Here is a 15,817-nt window from a genome sequence, read left to right as displayed (position 1 = left end):
CATACTTATCCAATTGATGCAATCCTGCCTTAACCAAACAGGAGTGAAAAATATCTGTGCTGGACCCCTTTGGAGAGTAATATTCATATACTTTGTCTTAGGGAGTGGGTAAGATGGACGGATTTGGAACGAGGGAGAACGATTCTAACGTAAAGTAAATTTAAGAAAATATTGAACTTGGAAGGCTGCTGTTGATCCACTACCCAATCAACTATCAAATGGGAAAGGACTGATTATCACATGTCACCTCTGGGGTTGGGATGTGGATAACAGTGTCTCGGGGCATTTTTTAAAAAGTGTGTGTGTGCACCATATACACGCAACCTCAAATTCCTAAACATAATTTATAAATCTACCACTCTTTGTAAATGATTTATCCCTATCTTTTAAAAGGAATGATTATCTTCTCTAACACCCCACTGCATGGGCTTTGATTTTTCAAACAGCTTTTTATTATTAAGATTTTTGGACATAAAGCTGAGAGGCAAAGAGTGCAAAGAACTTCCATGTATCCATTTCCCAGCTTAAACAATTATCTCATATTCTATTTATCTCACTCATCTTTATGTTTTCTTTTCTACACTATGTTAGAGCAAATCCCAGACAACATATCATTTTGCTTGTAAAATGTGAAAGCTTTTTATTTTCTTTAATAGATACAGGCTTTCTTTACATAACAACAATATGCTATTTTCACACTCAGAATAATTGACAATTCCTTACTATTTTCTTGTATTTAGTTCATGTTCAATCCCAGGTAATCTCAAAAATACCCTTTTGTAGTCAGTTTGTTGCATTTAGAATTCATGCATGGCCCAGGCATTGTGTTTACATCTCTTGAGCATCTTTTAATTTTGAATTCCTTTCTCTCTCTATTACATGCAAGAGCATGTGTGTATGTGTATGTGTGTTGGGCAGGTTATCATTATCATCACCATTGGTAGTATTTTGCTGAACAATTTGTAAGTTAGTGACATTTTACTCTTAAATATGGGTTTCTCAGGTGGCTCAGGAGTAAAGAATCCTCCTGCCAAGCAGGAGACTCAAGTTTGATCCCTGGGTTGGGAAGATCCCCTGGAGAAGGAAATGGCTACCCTTCCAGTATTCTTTCCTGGAAAATTCCATGGACAGAGCAGCCTGTGAGGCTACAGTCCATGCGATCACAGAGTCGGACATGACTTACTGACTAAACAACAATGATCCTTAAATATTTCAATCTATTCCCACTAAGAACAAGGGCATTCTCCTGCAAAGTCCCATTAAAATATCACATTAGGAAATTTAACACCAATACAATACTATTATCTATTATTCATTCTGTCTTCATATTTCCTCACTTGTTCTCATAATGCCCTTTGTAGCTTTCTTTTAAAAAATCTAGGAGTGAATATAAAATCAAATGTTGTGTTTTGTCTTCACGTCTCTTAGGTTTCCTTCAATCTAGAACATTCATTCCCCAGGTGTTTTTGTCTTTCACGTTGCAAATTTTAAGTGTCTTGGCCAATGATTGGGCAGAATGAAACCTCAGTTTGATTTGCCTGATTGTTAGTTTTTAGGAGAACTAATGAAACAATTTAGCTCAAAGTTTCCACATGTTGAGGCTGTTTTGCTCCTTCTCTTACTGGTGTGCATTCCCTATCTGACTTCAGGGATGTTTGCCCTGAGAGCAGCGCTTACGTCTTATATTTTTTTTATGTCCTAATGTGGAATAAGACTCAAGTTTATTTTCAGGGGATTTTGCAGGGTCTTAAGGATGCATCTGGACCACTTATTCTTGGTCTTGCTCTTGAGATTCTTCCTTGTTTCAATTCAAAGAACAGCAGTGTGGAAGGGACAGCCTCAATGTGTGGAAACTTTGAGCTAAATTATAACAAAGCATGCTACATATGCTCTCCCTAGTTGCTCAGACGGTAAAGCATCTGCCTGCACTGCAGGAGACCTGGGTTTGATCCCTGGGTTGGGAAGATCCTCTGGAGTATGACATGGCAACCCACTCCAATATCCGCTTGAAACTCAGCCTAGCTTCTTCCACCTAGAAGTGTGGAGTTTCCAAGCCATACCTCACAGTGAGAACAGAAGGCACATTGATCCTGTGTGGATCTCCAGTCAACAGAGTTGTCTCTGTCCCCTCTTGTCCTCTGGTCCCTGGTGTAAACCCTGCTGTAGCCAAGAGGACTGGCTTGCGTTGGTCCTTGGTAGGTATGTATGGCTGGTGTGGATGAACCACAGAATAGCTTATTGTTTATTTTCTGGCCAGATGTCCTGGGGCCACTCAGCAGCTACCAAATTAGGATCCCCTAAAATAATGTTGGAGGTTGGCCAGAGGGCACACTCTGGTAAGGTCTGCCATCTCCATGAGGGTCCTTGTGTCCATGCCAGCAGCTTCTTTCCTTCCTTTGCCAGGGATGTGTATTCTGTGGGGCCCTCTCTCCCATCACCAAGGAGACCGCTGGGGCTGGGCAGGGGGTGTGCAGATGGTGCCTCAAGTTTAGTCATTGCTACAAGTCTGCTTGTTTCGCCCATATAGCTGTACTTTACCTAGCAGGCCATGTAGTGGAAGATCTGGGAAGAAGAAGGACGGGATAGGAAAAATGCTCTCTGGTAGCACAAACAATGAATGATTTTGAATCACTAGGAAATCCTACCTCCCCATCCACTCTACCTCAGGTATCATCCTGTGCCAGATTCTGACCGACAACTATGCCCCCCCGCCAAAGGAAAATTGGGTACTTGCCATGGGAACTAGGAGCAAATCTGTACTGTTCATGCTTTTCAGAGTTTTATAGGGGAAATGGAAAAGAACAAAAGGGTGAAGGACAGTAGTGACCTACTACCTCTAGTGACCAGGCATGAAATATTCATTATAATAATGATCATAGTTGCCATACAATGTGCTGTGCTATGCTTAGTCACTCAGTCACGTCCACGCTCTTTGCAACCTCATGGACTGTAGCCTGCCAGGCTCCTCTGTCCATGGGGATTCTCCAGGCAAGAATACTATAGTGGGTTGCCATGCCCTTCTCCAGGGGATCATCCCGACCCAGGAACTGAGCCCAGGTATCCCACAATGCAGCCAGATTCTTTATCATCTGAACAACCAGGGAAGCCCAAGAATACTAGAGTGGGTAGCCTATCCCTTCTGCAGGGAATCTTCCCAGCACAAGGATCAAACCAGGGTCTCCTGCATTGCAGGTGGATTCTTTACCAGCTGAGCTACTAGGGCAGCCCATACAATAGTTATTCTATTTAATTCTCCCACACAGTGTTAAGGAGAGATTGCAGTTTCCACAGAAAAGGGGAAGATGCTAAAGCTCAGTGAGATCTGCAGTCATTTAGATGATCAGCGGAGGGCTAGGACTTGACCCAGTTTTTTGATAAGTGTCACAAGGAGTTTTCTATAAGTTCTCTCCACAACCTCCAATCTCATCATATCAAATTAGACTTAATACCCAAAGGGCTTCTTCAGAGGGCAGAAGACTTGCTTGGCCTAGGATTGTTGATATAGACATCAATACAAAGAATTATGTATCTTCATGTAAAAGATTCATATAAAACTCAATTCATAAAATTAATTCATATAAAACTGAATTATGCATGTGTGTTTGTATGTGTGTGTGCATAGTATAGGTACATATCTTGTGCTAACGAGTCTAGATGATAGGATGGAGGTATAGAAAGGTGAAACACAATAATAATTGTTTTTAGCATCAGTGCTTTCCCAAACAACTCATTTCTAGAGCCAGGTCTGCTGAACAGCTGTAGCTGCTGCTGACTAGAAGGCTATAGTGTCAGAAAATGTAATTGAAAGGGAGGTAAGGGTAGAGGAGAGAAGGATGCTCCTAAGTGTGTGAGGGGAAGCCACAAAAACCCAGGCTGCCTCTGCGCCTGGCTTTGGGACTCCCAGACCAGCAGAGCTCTGGCTTTTTGCCTCTGTATGGGAGGAGGGAACTTGAAGCTGGGCCAGAGGTCTGGCCAGATCAGAGGCTGAACCCCTGAACTGCTAAGGGAATAGAATTCTTTGAGTTTAGAGCCTGGGAAGTTTGTTTAGAAGGAATAGGAAAGGAAATATTGGAAAGGAATAGCTAGGGCTATCTTCATCCATCCTAGGCCTGTGTCTTCATGGACTATATTCTCATGCTTCAATCTTTGCAGCTAAAGGAGTAAAAATCTCATGTCTTGGTTTTCCACAGCATGCTGGAGCAGTGGTTTTACCCCAGTGATCATCATCAATATGTTATTGCGGGAGACACTGAGACAATTTGAAATCTCTAAGAGAAGGAAAAGGATGGAGTTTATTTTCCATTCCTTTTCCAAAATAGTGTCCTAGGCATCCAAAACATCAAGACGTTATGGAAAGAGGCTCTGGACTCAGAGACCATTCAAATCCCAGATTTACCATTTATAAGCTATGTGACCTTGCTAATTTTCTCAGCCTCTCTGAACCTCAATATCCCCATCTGCAAAATATAAAGAATAATGCCTTATAATGGCTTATGAGGGTGGAAAGATATAATGTATGCCAAAATGGCTAGGCCTGTTCCCAGTACAAAGTGAGAACTGGTTTCCTTCCTCTCTCTACCTCCGATGCTCATCTTTCCCTTTCTCCTTTTACCCTAAGTCAGCACTTTAGAAAAGGCATTATACATTTTTAAAATTTCTCCTGAAAGGCTGAGCAAATCTAGCATGTGGACTGGATGATGTGTATGAGATGAGTGTTTATGAGAACTGCACCAGGAGATGGGACATCCTCTTCTATCCAAACGCTTGGCTGCAGCTCAGAAAAGGGGACAGACATCCCAGCCCAGGTGTACACAGGCCAAGGAAGACCAACAACACTAAGAGAAGCCAAGTAATTTCCCCACCAGGCAGAACTGAGGGGCCTGAAATTAAAAGAATGGGATATGTTTCCAGACATCTGTTTCTGTTGGGGGTCCTAGCACTGAACCTTGCTCGAGGGTCTGAGTGCCTAATTGCTGGAGGCATCTCAAAAGAAATTTAATCAATGGAGGCAGAAAAAAATCAGTTGGCAAGCTAGCCCAAATGAGGTGCCTTCCTCCACTAGAATCCTATAATTGCCTGAGTTGGATTCCCATCAGACAAGATACCCAGTGAAACAGTGGAAAGCTTTTTGTATCTGGAGTGAATAGAGATCTAGTGTAGGAAAATTACTAGAAAATCGAAGAAGGCAAATACAAGCTGAACACCTGACTGTAGCCCTAGAGTGAATTTTTGTTTCTTCTCTAAAGTTTTCTCAATAAACCTGTAATAATTTTGAAAGAGACAGATGATAACAATGACTAGTGGAACAGAGGCAGAGGTAAAGGGGAAAAGTAATATGTGTTCCAAGTTAGAGCTCTGTGTTTGATAATGCAGATCTGGAACTTTGCGGTTCTGAGATGTAATTGCCTTAAAGTAATACAGCCTTTTCTCTCAATGTGTGTGTGTGTGTGTGTGTGTGTGTGTGTGTGTGTGTGCGCGTGCGTGTGTGCATGCACGCATGCATGCACACGCATGTACATGTGTATGTGACCAGTAACTGGGCTCAAAGGCAGTTCCAAAGGAGGGGGCATAGAGATTTTTTCAGCAAAGCAGAGCTCTTGAACAAGTTTTTAAAACTCACAAGGTGACTGCTCTGAGCAAGACTCTTACCTGAATGTAGAAGAATTAGTGTGAGGGTGCAGAGCTTTGGAATCAGAGAGCCCACTCGAACCCCAGATCCTCCAGTTGCAAACTACGTGGCTTTGGGCAAGATTCTTTTCTGAGTTCTAATCTGTAAAATGAAGAAGTCATGGGGAGATATAGTATAAGTGTGGGAAGGCTGGGACTGGCTCGAATTGAGGCACTGATGAAATTGAGTATTGGTGTTCTGCTGCCTTCCTCACAAGTATGAACTGGTTTCTTCCCTGGGCAGGCCCTGCTCATAGCCTGCTCGGTGCTGTTTGCCCCACATTGCACTCCCTGATCATATATTAAGTGGATTTGCTTAGTTATCAGGAAGGGCAGGCCCCCCTCCTAACCTCAGGAGAGTAAGTCATGGTTACTCTAAGCCCAGGGTAACCCCATCCCCCTTTCCAGTTTAAAGGAAGGCTTGAAGCTTTTGCTAAGAATTTTGCTCTCCTAGTAAAAGGCACAGACGTCACTTGCAAAGCTGTTTTCCTTTCCTTCCATTTTCAAGGTGCAAGTGATGCCTGAAACTGCAGCCGCCATCTTGGGGTCATGATGCAATAAACACAAGGATAAAAAGTGAATAACCAAAGATGAAGAAACCGGTTGTTACAGATGTAAAGAACAGACTTTGGGACTCAGTGGGAGAAGGAGAGGGTGGGATGATTTGAGAAAATAGCATTGAAATATAAAATAGATAACCAGTGCGAGTTTGATGCATGAAGTAGGGCACCCAAAGCTGGTGCTCTGGGACAACCTGGAGGGATGAGGTGGGCAGGGAGGCAGGAGATGGGTTCAAGATGGGGAGACATATGTATACCTATGCCGATTCATATTAATGTATGGCAAAACCACCACAATATGGTAAAGTAATTATCCTCCAATTAAAATAAATAAATACATTTTTTAAAAAGAAACTGGCTGTTAGAAGACAGAAAGAACCTGAGTTCTTGATGATATGATTGAGCACTTAACTGCTGAACTTCTTATTTGCTGAGATGAATAAATGTCTGTATTGCTTGAATCACCCTTAACTGGGTTTTCTGTCACGTGCAACTAAAAGCATTCCTATCTGATATTTCTTCCTTTTGAGCAGCATCTCTTTCTGAACTGCTGAAAAGTCAGCACCCTCTCTCATAGCCCAACTGCCATCTTTGTTTTCAACAGGCTTCAAGGGATCCCTGCTGAGGTAATAGCTCGACATAATGTATGTGTTTATCAAAGAGTATTTACATTTTAACATAGGATTCCTGGGACTGGGAAAATTTCATCAGACAAAGGCATAAAACCATCATGGTAGAATGACAGGTTGTGAGATGGATACTTGGCAGTGGACCAAAGTCTTAATTTCTGTCCCTTCAATCCCAGTGGTATAAGTGACGACCTGGTCTACCTACGTCTGTTCCGCAGAGACTTGCTCTACCCCGTGCACTCAAAGTGTGGTCCACCGGCAGTACTAGCATAACCTGAAGGCTTTAAAAAATGTAACATGTCATGCTCCAGCCCAAACCTGTGGAACTGGAGCCTGAATTTTAACAGAAACTTCCAAGTGACTCACAGACACATTAAAGTTTGAGAAGTGTACCCCAGAAGACAGAATTGCTAGAGTTAGAAAAAGATCAATTTTCTAGTACCAGGAGAATAGTTGGCAAGGCACAATGTTACAAGGCAAAACTCTCATATTGTCTTTTTGTCCAGCTATAGGGATCTGGGGTAAATCACATTTGTTGAATAAATAAGCTCAATTCTCTCAGAGTCATCTGAACATGGAGACAAGAACCATCTAGCAAAACTCACTTGTTTCAAGATTACATCTTATTTTTTGAAAGAGACATGAGTTATGTAGAACTTGAGAGATATAACAGAGATGGAAATAGTGGTGCTGTGGTCTAAGGAAGGGCCACTGGGGCCCAACATGCTCTCACATTCAGTTCAGTTCAGTTCAGTTCAGGGGCTCAGTCGTAGGCCTTCAATTAGGTAGCTTCATGTGAGCATCCACCCCTCCCTCAAAAGCTCAGAATCTCATTATTGGCAGTGCCTGGTGATCACATGATAAGAATTATCCATATCAGTAAAAACAAACCTTAGTTTGCATGAGACTCAAGGATGTAAACAAAATTAATTAAATAAAATATACAACCATCCCATTGGCAGAAAAGCTTTCTTTGGCCTGTTTCAGGAAATTTTCTCCATGTGGCAATCTTCACAGTAACCCAAGTCATAATCAGAAGTCATCTTACTGATTTATCAGGAGATATCCATAAATAACAGAGAAGGCAATGGCACCCCACTCCAGTACTTTTGTCTGGAAAATCCCATGGATGGAGGAGTCTTGTAGGCTGCAGTCCATGGGGTCACTAGAGTCGGACACGACTGAGCGACTTCACTTTCACTTTTCACTTTCATGCATTGGATAAAGAAATGGCAATCCACTCCAGTGTTCTTGCCTGGAGAATCCCAGGGACAGGGAAGCCTGTGGGCTGCCGTCTATGGGGTCGCACAGAGTCGGACACGACTGAAGTGACTTAGCAGCAGCAGCAGCATCCATAAATAAGGGGCCAGACTTCTTGAAAGTTCCTAAAATCAGTTCATTTTTTAACTGATAGACTTACCTGGGAGGCAAAATCAAAACGAGAAGGATGCTTTGTGTGCATGGAATCGTCAGGGAATAAAAAGAAAGGCATATTCCCTCCCCTCACAAAGTACAACCCACATGTTAGGATTTGCTGGTGGGCTGTAACCAGTTGTGAAGTAGTCACCAGCAATTTATTAGTTAAAGTTCTGAAGTCTGCGCATGATGTGATGCTTTGGAAAGCCTCAAGACTACCCTCGGGCTCAATGATTTGCTGGCACTCACAAGACTCAGAAACTGTGATGCTGACAGTTGCGGTTTATTAAAGGGAAAGGATCCAGATTAAAATCCATAGAGAAAAGTGCATGGAAAGAAATCCAGGTGAAACCAGGTACCAGCTGCCAGATCTCCCGTCCAAGTGGAGTTGCAGGGAGATACACTTTACTTGCCAGCAATTGTGTGTGACAACACATGTGAAGGGCTACCAAACAGGGACGCTCTCCTGAGTCTTGGTGTCAACGGTGTTTTAACCTAACGGCATTTGAAGGAGGATTGTCAGGCATGGGCTATTGTGAGACAAAAACAATGAGAGGCTGGATTATAGTAGTGGATATGGAAAGAAGAGTCTTACTAGAGACAATTCAGATACAGAATCTATAGAATTTGGTAAATAGTGACATGTCAGAGAAAGGAATGGGAAAGTCGAGAGTCACACATGTTTCAGAATTTAGAGTACAAGGTGACCGGGATGACTGTGTGCTACTATAAGAAACAAGGAAAATGGAAAATGGGCCCTGGAGACAATGGGAAGAGGTACGGGTTGGTGGGGTGGGCCAGAGGTAATCCATTAGATTTGGAAATACTGACTGAAATAGAATGCCCAAAAGATGTCCATCATGGCATTTAAAAAATGATCCTGTAGTTGTGAGAGAGTTGAGGTCTGAGAAATCTTAGCATCAATGTCATGTGGAAATAAATAACATTATCTTGAATAGATATTTTATCCAAAGACCTACAAATAGCTAATAAGCACATGAAAATGTGCTCAACATCGCTAATTATTAGAGAAAAGCAAATTAAACCCACAACAAGATATCATTTTACACCTGTTAGAATGGCCGTTATCAAAAAATTTACAGATAAATGTTGGAGAAAGTGTTAGTCCCTCAGTCATGTCTGACTCTTAAGTGACCCCATGGACTGTAGTTCACCAGGCTCCTCTGTCCATGGAATTCTCCAGGCAAGAATACTGTAGTGGATAGCCATTTCCTTTTCCAGGGGATCTTCCCAACCCAGGGATTGAACCTGGGTTTCCTGCATTGCAGGCAGATTTTTTACTGTCTGAGCCACTAGGGAAGAAATGTTGGAGAAGATGTGGAAAAAATGGAACCCTCCCAGACTGCTGGTGGGAATGCAAATTGGTGCGGCCACCAATTTGTAAGCAGACTCCTTAAAAAGCTAAAAATAAAACTACCATATGACCCAGCAATTCCTCTGCTAAGCAGATATTTAGAAAAAATGAAAACATTAATTCAAAAAGATACATGCACCCGAATTTTCATAGTAGCACTGTTTACAATAGCAAGACATAGAAGCAATCTAAATGTCCATTGACAGAGGAATGGATAAAGAAGATATGCTACATATATACAATAGAATATTAGTTGGCTATTAAAAATAATGAAAAATGTCATTTGCAGCAACATGGATGGACCTAGAGAATGTCATACTGAGTGAAGTAAAATCAGAGAAGGAGAAATATTGTATAACATCCCTTATATGTGGAATCCAAAAAAAGAAATGACACAAATGAACTTATAAAACAGAAAGAGACTTGCAGACTTAGAAAACGAACTTATAGTTGCCGGGGGAAGGGATAGTTAGAGAGTTTGGAAAGGTCATGTACACACTGTTATATTCAAAATGGGTAACCAACAAGGACCTACTGTGTAGCATATGGAACTCTGCTCAACGCTGTGTGCCAGGCTGGATTGGGGGTGGGTGGGCAGGGTTGGGGGGAGAAAGGATATATGTATATGTATATGGCTGTGTCCCTTTGTTGTTCACCTGGAGCTATCACAACACTGTTAATTGCCTATACCCCAATACAAAATAAGAAGTTTAGGGAGAGCAAGATGGCAGAAGAGTAGGTGGATGTGGAGTACATCTCTCTCCACAGATACATCAGGAATACACCTTCAGACACAGAAGTGCATGCAGAACACCAGCTGAGAGAGGAGAAACTGACCAGCAGAATAGAATATATAGAACCACGCAAAACTTGGTAGGATGAAGGAACTAGGGAGAAGAACAGGAGTGTTAGTAGGACTGGACCTGCCCTCTGCAGGTGGGGGAACTGAAGCAGGGTCTGATCCCCACATCAGGGCAACTGTCTTAGTCAGAGGAGGAACATTTAAGGCTGAGAGTGAAACAGCTGATCTGTGGCAGCCTAAACGGAATGAGAATCAGATAGTCCTTGCCACAGCCATACATATCCCAGACAGGGATGCAGGTCCCCTGGAAGGCACAGCAGCTGGCAGCTGGAGTTTAGGGATTGTGGAGCAATCCCAGGGTGAAGAGACTGTTGACTGTGGAGAGACTGATCGTGGGGATGTGAGAGAGGAGATTGTAATGGGAAATGCCTGTGGAAGAAAGTTGGGCAGTCATGGAAGCAAGGAGATACTGCTGAGTTATGTGTAGGGGCTGGAGCCATCACTATAGCCTCTCTCACCCCACACACCAGCATTGGCAGCTGAACAATAGAGAGGCTGGCCCATCAAATGCCTGACGCCTGGAACTACACGGTAGGACCCCACCCAGGGTGCCCCTTTAAGTGCCTGACATGCCAATCTACAGAGTAGGATCCCAGCCAGAAGGACCCCTCTGTGTGCCTGATGCACTGAACAACAGAGAAGGACCTCAGGCAAGGGATCCCTCTAAGCGCCTGAATGGGCAGAGCTACGAAGAAAGACTGGCCAAAGAGGCCTTCTGATCGACAGCCACAAGAGGCCAGAAAAATGACTCTGATAGGGCCATAACTCCTACGGTAGAGACAGTCCATGTCCCTGCACACTTGGCGCCACCGGGGTCCCCGCAGGCCAAGCAGCTGTGCCACCTTCATGCTCAACTCTCACTGGGGCAGAGCTGCCACAGGCAAAAAAAGTCTTGTATCTATGCACACAGGGTCACTTCTGTCATGTCCAACTCTTTGCAACCCTGTAGACTGTGGTCTGCCAGGCTTCTCTGTCAGGGGGTTTCTCCAGGCAAGAATACTGGAGTGTACTGGCCAATACTGGCTGCCATACCCTTCTAGAGGACTATATTTCCTGCTGCCCTAGCCGCCAACTCCCCTGAGTACCTAGTGCTGCAAGAACCCTTGCAACCCAAGGAGCTGCATAACCTCCACATCTGGCCCTCACAGGGGCAAACCCAAGTCCTCCAGGGAAGCCTCAGGAGCAAACCCCAATGGATGACCCCCACAGTTGAAACCCAGGGGCAGTGTGGCTAAGGAAGAAGACCTGAAACCTTCCCACCAGCTGAACAAGCAGCAAATTAAATCCACACGATCAACTGGGCAGACTCCATGTCTGTGGAAGTTATAAAATGACATTGAGAGCTCCCACAAAAGAAAATGCACTAGTTCTGACAGCTGTGGGCATTGGAGGCAAGAACACACAGGAGTAAGACCAGATTAGAATCTGAGCTGCCCCACAACAGGTCCAGAGATCAGCACAGTGTTGGAGGGCATCCTAGGTGAGCCTTTGAAGTGGGAGCACTGACTCCAAGGCCTTAGACTACCAGAGAACTAACCCTAGGGAGTATCAAATAGTGAGAACTCACACATAGAAAACAACTTGAATATAAGACCCAGCATCACCCAACTACCAGTAGCACCCTGTGCAGGATGCCTCATCTAAACAACAAACAAAACAAAAATACAAACCCAATCATCAGCAGACAGGATTACTCAGCCTTGCCCATCAGAGGAAAACAAACAAACAAAAAAACTCAGCACAAATCTTACCCTATGCAAAGTTTACAAAAACCACTGGACCAACCTTAGGAGAACAGAAATCAAATGGAAGAAAGAATTCAACACTGAAAGGGAAAGGGAGACCTCAAACAAAATAAGTTAAAAAATATAATGAAAAGGCAGAGAAATACTACACAAATGAAGGAACAAATTAGAAACATAGAAATCCAAATAAATGAAGAGGAAATAGTCAAACTACCTGAAAAGGAATTCAGAATGATGATAGTAAAGATGATCAAAAACCTTGAAAACAAAATGGAGAAAATGCAAGAATCTAGAAGAATTAAAGAATAAACATACAGAAACAAACAACATGATTACTGAAATTAAAAATACTCTGGAAGGAATCAATAGCAGAATATCTGAAGCAGAAGAATGAATCAGTGAGCTGGAAGATAAAATGGTAGAAATAACTTCTGAAGAGCAGAACAAAGTAAAAAGAATGAGAAGAACTGAGGACAGTCTCAGATACCTCTGGGACAATATCAAATGCACCAACATTTGAATTATAGGGGTCCCAGAAGAAGAAGAGAAAAAGAAAGGGTATGAGAACATTTTTGAAGAGATTATAGTTGAAAATTTCCCCAACATGGAAAAGGAAATAGTCAATCAGGTCCAAGAGGCACAAAGAGTCCCATACATGATAAACTCAAGGAGAAACACACCAAGACACATACTAATCAAACTAACAAAGACCTAACACAAAGAAAGAATATTAAAAGCAGCAAGGGAGAAGCAACAAGGAATATACAAGGGAAACCCCATATATTTAACAGCTGCTTTTTCAGCAGACACTCTGCAGGCCAGAAGGGAATGGCAGGATATATTTAAAGTACTGAAATGGAAAAATCTACCACCAAGATTACTGTAGCTGGCAAGGATCTCATTCAAAATTTGTGGAGAAATAAAAACTTTTCACAGAAGCAAAAGTTAAGAGAATTCAGTACCAACAAACCAGCGTTACCACAAATGTTAAAGGGACTTATACAGTCAAGAAATACAAGACAAGAAAAAAGATATACAAAATCAACTCCAAACAATGAAGAAAATGGCACTAGGAATATATATATCAATAATTACTTTAAATGTAAACGGATTAAATGCTCCAACCAAAAGACACAGACTGGATGAATGGATACAAAAACAAGACCCATATATATGCTGTCTACAAGAAACACACTTCAGACCTAAAGACACATATAGACTTATAAGAGGATGGAAAAATATATTCCATGCAAATGATAAGCAAAAGAAAGCTGGAGTAGCAATCCTCATAGCAGACAAAATAGACCTTAAAATAAGGAATATTACAAGAGATAGGGAAGGACACTACATAATGATCAAGGAATCAATACAAGAGGAAGACATAACAATTGTAAATATCTATGCACCCAACATAGGAGCACCTCAATACATAAGACAAACACTAACAGACAAAAAAGGAGAAATTTTTATGACAGTGAAATTGTCTTTACTTTAAAGACATTAAAAAAGTCTTTAATTTAAAGACAGTAACACAATAATAGTAGGAGACTTTAACACTTGACTCACACCATTGGACAGATCATCAAAACAGAAAATTAATAAGAAACCACAAGTTTTAAATGATATATTAGATGAGCTGGATCTCATTGATATCTTTGGGACATTCCATCCAAATGCAGAAGAATACACCTTCTCAAGTGCACATGGGACATTCTCTAGGATAGACCACATCTTGGGTCACAAATCAAACCTCCGTATATTTAAGAAAATTGAAATCATATCAAACATCTTCTCTGACCACAATGCTATGAGACTAGATATCAATTACAAGAAAAAAAAAACTGTAAGAAAAACAAACACATGGAGATTAAACAATACATGTCTAAATAACCAACAGGTTACTGAAGAAATCAAAAGGAAATCAAAAAACTTCCAGAAACAAATGACAATGGAAACACAACTCAAAACCTATGGGATGCAGCAAAAGCAGTTCTAAGAGGGAAGTTTATAGCAATACAATCTTACCTCAAGAAACAAGAAAAACATTGAATAGACAACCTAACTTTACACCTAAAACAACTGGAAAAAGAAGAACAAAAAGCCCCAAAATTAGTAGAAGGAAAGAAATCATAAAGATCCATGCAGAAATAAATGAAAAAGAAATGAAAGAAACAATAGTAAAGATTAATAAAAATAAAAGCTGGTTCGTTGAGAAGACAAAATTGACAAACCTTTAGCCAGATTCATCAAGAAAAAAAAAGACAGAAGAATCAAATCAACAGAATTAGAAATGAAAAAGGAGAGGTTACAACAGATAATGCAGAAATACAAAGGATTATAAGAGAGTATTATGAACAACTATATGGCAATAAAATGGATAACCTTGAAGAAATGTACAGATTCTTAGAAAAGTTCAATCTTCCAGGACTGAACCAGGAAGAAATAGAAATTATGAACAACCCAATTATAAGCACTGAAATTGAAGCTATGATCAAAAATCTCCCCCAAAATGAAAGCCCAGGGCCAGATGGCTTCACAGGAGAATTCTATCAAACATTTAGAGAAGAGCTAATGCCTATTTTTCTAAAACTCTTTCAAAAAATTGAAGAGGAAGGAACACTTCCAAACTCATTCTACAAGGCCACCATCACCCTGATACCAAAACCAGACAAAGGCAACACATGAAAAAAGAAAACTACAGGCCAATATCACTGATGAACATAGATGCAAAAATCCTCAACAAAATTTTAGCAAACAGAATTCAGCAATACATCAAAAAAGATCATACACCATAATCAAGTTGGGCTTATTCCAGGGATGCAAGAATTCTTCAGTATACACAAATCAATCAATGTGATAATACCATATTAACAAATTGAAAAATAAAAATCATATGATAATCTCAACAGATGAAGAAAAAACCTTTGACAAAATTCAGTACCCATTTATGATTAAAACTCTTCAAGAAATGGGCATAGAAGGAACCTACCTCAACATAGTAAAGGCCATATATGATAAGTCTATAGCAAACATTATTCTCAATGGTGAAAAACTGAAAGCATTCCCCCTAAGATCAGGAACAAGACAAGGGTGTCCACTTTCACCACTATTATTCAAAATAGTTCTGGAAGTCCTAGCTAAAGCAATCAGAGAAGAAAAAGAAATAAAAGGAGTCCAGACTGGAAAAGAAGTAAAGCTCTCACTGTTTGCTGATGACATGATACTGTACATAGAAAACCCTACCAATAGTATCAAAAAGCTACTAGAGTTAATCAGTGAATTTAGCAAAGCTGCAGGATACAAAATCAATACACAGAAATCACTTGCATTTCTATATACTAACAATGAAAAATCAGAGGGAGAAATTAAGGGAGTAATCCCATTCACCATTGCAACAAAAAGAATTAAATATCTAGGAATAAACTTACCTAAGGAGTCAAAAGAACTGTACACAGAAAATTATAAGATGTTAATTAAAGAAATCAAAGATGACATAAACAGATGGAGAGATATTACATGTTCCTGGGCAGGAAGAATCAATATTGTGGAAAGTGACTATACTA

The sequence above is a fragment of the Ovis aries genome, chromosome 16 (assembly GCF_016772045.2).
Source record: "Ovis aries strain OAR_USU_Benz2616 breed Rambouillet chromosome 16, ARS-UI_Ramb_v3.0, whole genome shotgun sequence".
Lineage (NCBI taxonomy): Eukaryota > Metazoa > Chordata > Mammalia > Artiodactyla > Bovidae > Ovis > Ovis aries.
This window is presented reverse-complemented; position numbering follows the sequence as displayed.